Source organism: Falco naumanni, chromosome 7, assembly GCF_017639655.2.
Source record: "Falco naumanni isolate bFalNau1 chromosome 7, bFalNau1.pat, whole genome shotgun sequence".
NCBI lineage: Eukaryota > Metazoa > Chordata > Aves > Falconiformes > Falconidae > Falco > Falco naumanni.
Window position 1 is genome coordinate 7,390,337 of NC_054060.1, and position 6,212 is coordinate 7,396,548.

Consider the following 6,212-nt stretch of genomic DNA (forward strand, 5'->3'; position numbering starts at 1 on the left):
CTTCTAACAAGGAGTGTTATGAATAGCGTGGTAACGCCTTTCTTCATCCCTGTTAAATTTCTCATTTTATCTTGTGAAGTCAAATCCTGGTTTCTGCAAAGTCCCTAAAACAACCTACATTGATTATAATTGGATCTGCAGTTGGACTGCATGTATTTTACCTCCACTTTTGCAGATTTGTTGCCCACTGCTGCAGTCTTCCTACACTTAGACATTTATCCCACTGCCCTAGAGGTTGTTCTGGCAGCTGGAGGTTGTGACAGTCCCGACAACACACAGGAGAGGTCCCCTTCAGTACAAGCGTTTCCTTTCACTCCTGTTTGACCATAAATTATGGCTTTTGCCTTGTCCCTATACACATATCACCCTCGCTCCCCCATTAGGAGCTGAGCATACAAATTCCAAATTGCAGGGAAAAAAACATGGTGCACAAAATAGGATTCAGTATCTTCGGGTGGCTTGTGATTTGTATTCTGTGTTACAGGAGCCAGTAAAACCAAGCCAAAACACCAATTTATGACTTTGGTTGGAACATTTGCATATGATTTGAAAGCACAGTAATTCTGAATGCATGTCTGATGCCTCAAGCTGTTGGTGCATAAGGAATAATACTGCAGAATAAAACCCAATGAAAAAATGGTGAGGCTTCACCTCAACAGGCAAAGCTGCTGAGGTGAAAAATTCCACTAAGATGGATCAAGTCACAGCTGCTGAGGATCACTGAAGTATTCAGACACCTTTGTGAACCCTACGACAAATTTGATCTGTTTTCTTCGACTAAAACCAAGAGCCGAGCAAGTTTCATTGGCAAGAATACTTCTCACATTTCTGTTACTTACATTTATAGTGACCAACGTGCCTTTCACACTGGGCTTCCGAAGAACAGATGCTGCTGCCCAGCCTTACGCCCCTGGCACTACGCTGTCAGTAAGTAACCGAGGTCACTTTAGAGATGAACCAGCACCATTACGGACCAAGACACTTTATGCAGGTTGCTTCACCATGCTGTATTGAAATCACAACTTTCTAGAGGACCACAGATTGGTTCCCATCTATTTTATACCCCTCTGTCGCAAACGTATCACAACAGTGCTTCATACAGGTTTCTTATTGCTAATGCATCCCCTCATGGGATTATCTAAGTGCTCTCGGTACAAACCCTCTGATAAGCCTTGGAAGCAGCCAGCAGCACATCTAGTGCTATCAGCAACACGTTATGAAAGGAATGTCATGGCAAAACGCTGCCGAGTCACAAGACAAAAACCACCACCCTGGTGTTTACAGCAGGGTAGGAAATACCACATTAAAATAAAAGCATGACAAGGGAAGAGTGCACACTTCGAGGTGGAAAAATATCCAAACCACCTCTAAGCCCCTGGTTCCTTTGTCATTGAGTCAGTACATTACGGAGAAGATGTGTTTGGAGAGAAAGGCTTTTTGCGAAGCTTTATCTTGGCCTTCAGCAGACAGAACTGACAATCCTGAAGTGGCAAAAAACACTTGCCAAGTGCCACATTCAGCGAACAAAGGAACCCAACACCATGCACCGCACGGCAAACTATCAGCTCCCAGGGGGAAGTGTCATTTTCACATCCAGTTTGCTACACCAGAGTGGGAGAGAAGCTCCAACTGTTTTGAATTCATGTGTCAAGTCAATCACAGAAACAGATAATATTGGAGTTATATAAAATTTCGGAAGGAACCCCCACCCACCACCTGTAACACTGACTCGCCACTGTCAGAACAGCTCTGTAACTGAAGACAGCACTAAAGAGAAGTCGTCCTCACAGCTCTCTGCAAAGCAAATGATGGGATCATTACAATTTATTTTACATATGAGCCCAAGCAGAGAAGTAGTGTTTATTTTTGTTCCTATCAGAATGCTGTCTAAAAGTCTCCACCGGACTCTGACTGTAAGTGCTAGTTGCTTGATTTAAGTTTAAAAAAAACTTGCATCCAATCCTAGAAACTTGAAATTTCAACAGACTCAGCAGGATCTGCATGGAAGGAAGGAAGGAAGGAAATACTAGCAGTCTGCCCTACAGATTGCTGCAGCCTTTTTTGCTGCAAGGCCTTGCTGTCCCCCCTAGGGAAATCAAACCAGATCTGTCTCGTTTCCTCCAAGTACCTTAACCAAGACCCCCCTTGCCCCGCCAAATGGAGTGATTTCTGTTCACGTACACAGATGGTACTGGTGTCTGAGCTGGGGAGTGAGGAGTCAAAAAGCTATGTCCAGGAGAACCACGGGTCTGAGGACCAGCAGCCCCCGTACCACCAGCCGGGGATGGCCTCGGACTCTCTGCTGGGAGCTGCAACGCAACAGCTTATTCCTGCCCACGCCTCATCCAGCCCAACAGCACGAACAAGAGCCTGGGCATGAGCGAGGAGCTGAGCCTCTCCAGGCTTTCTCCCTGATTTCTCAGAGAATCAGGGTAATCTCTGAGTCTGGGCAGGAGAGTTTATGAATAGCATCCAAAAGCACTCCTGACCAGGCTCAGCCCCACGGTCAGTGCAGAAACTCAGGGCTTCCTCACGCTGTAAGTCTCACCCCTCCAAGATACCTTCCCAACAGCCCTCCTATCCTCCTCTGTACACATTCCGTGCTAAAATCCACAGGCTCGAGTCTTACCGCCATACACTGAGGAGGAATTGCACCTGCCCCGATTTCCCCATCCACCATTACCCAAATTAAAGCTCCGCCAGCCCTGTCCTCTTTCACCACCGCTGCGTGAGAGCAAAGAGACAAAACCACAAGGGGAACAGATGCTGTGGTTTGAAGACAAAGAGAGAGAGAAGAAGAAAAAGAGATCATTGCTCTCTGAAAGCATCCAGAAATGTTTCTATTCAATTCATTCAGGTCTACACAAGATCAGGGAGAGCACAGGACTACTGTGAGGAAAATCTAGGTCACATATGATCACAGCAGCACAGCTGCCATCATCTCAATGGCCATGTGAAGCGAGGACTGCAGCAAGGACCTCTGCTGAAGAGGGCTTTTTTTTTTTTTTTTTTTTTTTTTTTTTTCAGTCCAGTGTTACAATTTCCCCTCATTAAGGTGCATTTTCCGGCAGGACTGTGAGTACATTGGGTCTTCAATTGGGGTGAAGGATTTAGCTATAAATCCCACAGATGATTCAGTAAGTGGAATTTCTGTAGGATCGTTTAAATAGTTTATAGGCTGCCAGGCAGGATTTTAACCTTCTAACAGCGACAGGAACAGTGTTACTTTCCTGCTCTTTTGAATGCCAACACATTTCTTAGTTCTCTTTGTTTCATATCTGTTGTGGAAAGACACACATTGCTCCCATTTTCATTAAGGAAACACGAAGCTTATGCTATTTTAATACACCTGTGAAAACTTCTTGAAATTCTCTCATTCAGTGCTCTCCTTTCGTTAAATACACAGGTCAGACCCTGTGGTCTGCTCCCCCCTTCAAACAGAGAAGTTGAAATAAATGCATGCGCGCACACACACACACGCAAGATTAAAAAAAAAAAAAAAAAAGAACTAGGACAACCTAGCCCCAAACCATTATCTTTTTCCTTTACATTTAAACAGACCCTCTATTACCCTCCCTTCTCCCCTTTCCTACACCTGAATAAAACCAGGAAGCATCTGAAGCCCAAAAACTGAACACTCCTGCAGTTCAGAAGATTAGAGGCAAAGGACAAATGTTCATGGGTGCCATGAAGTTGAGCCAAGCATCTTGGAGCCGCATTCATTAAGGAGCTCTGCCAAAACTCCTTGCGCAGGCAGCTGGAGCAGGAGCAGCTGCGCGGCTGGGGAGCGGGAGGAAGTGATACACGGCACACGTCAGGAAAATAATGCACAGAGGGATCCTTTTGGTGGAAGTGAGGATGTTGCAGATAAAGCATTAATAAAGCTTTGTTCCCCAAAACATGCAGAGCAACAGGAAATCAAATCACCTAGCTGCAAAATGACTGACTCACGCCTATTGTTAGACCTGGCTATTTGTCTCCCAAGGTTTTCTAAAACCTGAGTGTAGGAGTCACTGGAGCAGATGAACAGTCGATTTCATCCAGTGCCCCCACATGTCAGAGAGCCCAGTGCCACCTCTGAAGGATCACTGCAGCCCCTTCCCAGCCCTGGGACCAGTACAACTGCTTCCAAGCTTAGGGGAAAAGTGTGACACTTGAAGCTTAGCGCAAGGACTCCTTGGAGTAATGGTTGGTAATTATATTACTTAGTACATATCGAAAAGACACATTTTAATGTATGGCAGTAGCAAGAGCAAGGACTTATCTTAGTATCTTAGGTAATACGTCCATTACCAGGAACTAGAACAAGTAATGTCCCTGCTACAATATTAAAGCCTGACAAGAAATTGATCCTGGCTGGAGATCCTGTGTGTCAGCCAACGCTGTCAGCACGGCCCCTCTGCCCCACGTCAATCTTCCCCTGTAGAAATTTGGGGGGGATTCCAGTGATCCTTCGGAGGTGGCACTGGGCTCTCTGACATGTGGGGGCACTGGATGAAATCGACTGTTCATCTGCTCCAGCGACTCCTACACTCAGGTTTTGCAAGGAGCCAAGGAGCACTGTGCTGGTGCGTTAGCTGGTTTGAATTCCGAATTCTAATCAGATGAACTAAGTAACTTTTAGTCTAATTAGGAGAACAGTAGGGTTTGTTCTTAATCCACAACCATTTAATCTTCCAACTCATTAGTTGTGCACAGGCTCTATGAATATGTATATCTGGAAGGAAAAAAATTATTTGACCTTGACGAGAATGATAACACACATATAAAGTAGGTGTGCACTCACCTTTCATCACACTTGCTTTATTATGTAGATTCAACAATTCCTATTGCTCGGAATCAGGCTGTCGAGAGTTACAGGCAATCCTGCAGCCAATTAGGCATCAGAGTCCTGATGAACCAAGGAACCTGTAATGATTAGCACAGTATTTAGAGGCAAGCTGCCTCCTACCAATTTGCATGCAAATAAAAATGTGTCTGTTTCAGAAGGCCGTACTAGGCAATATAACCAGTGCACCAGCAACTGGGTTGAGGAAGAGAGGAAATACATTCAAACACAAAAGATTCAGAGTACTAAACAGGATTTAGTTTAGGATCTTGACTATATCATTCCAGAATGTCAGTATTATTCTTGCAGTTGCTTGTGAAAAATTATTCATACAATTTTTTTTGAAGAATTTAATTTCACATACAAAAATACTTAGCCACACTATTTCTAATGTAGAATGAAGATCTCAACAATCAGGAATATTCCCTTGGTTTATGAAAATTATTCCATACCCCTAAGAAAAGTAAACTCATTGGCAAATTATCTGACTTCCTTCTGATTTCCCAATTTGTACTTTATTTCTCTTTTTGTTAAAATTAATGGAGGAACTTTCTCTGACTGCAATAGAATTAGAATCACAGAAACCATGGCTTCCTTCGGTCTGTTTTGCTCTTCTTGCATCGAGTTACAAAATCTCCCAAACCTGCCCTTAACACCTGTCCACACTTTCTGCAATGACAGCTGCCTAAGTCCTACTGAAGTCAATGGGAATTAGGCCAAGGTACCTGATGCATTTTGGGCACCACACCTGGAAAATATGTCAGTAGGAAACATTTGTGAAGCACAGACACAGGTTTACACTAGAGACAACCCTAAAGATCAGGAACAAGTTTAAAAAAACCAAAACAACAGACTCAGGTATCTAAGTAGGACTGCTGGGTAGCTGCTGCTGAAAATCTCTCTCTGGGAGCTGTAACAGAGCTGGGAAGGAATCAGAGAAAAGCTGTCTCCTCTTCCCTTGCTCACCTGGGTTTTCATCCTAGAGACCACCACGCTGTTCCATCAGAGCATCCAGAGGCAGGAAATGGGGCAAACTGAAGAAGACAGCAAGGGAAGGGACCCTAAATGCCAGTCAGACAAGAAAGATCCCCAGAAGGACCATGTCAGGGGACTGCAACCTCCTGTTGCTTGCAACAGCTGTGAGCATCAGAAGAAAAATGTGGATCTTTGCTATGTGAATAACCAGGCAGAATCCAGCTAAAACGGGGAGTGCAAGACAAAGAAGTCAGATAACACTGTAGACTGACTGGTAGAAAAGAACCAAGGGCTGTATTTACTTTTGTTTTCTCCTCCTGTTCAGCTATTCTGCTTCTAGCCATTTGCTGGCTCCATTGTTGTTTATTTAAAAAGCCTCCACGGACCAAAAATTCAACACACATCCCCA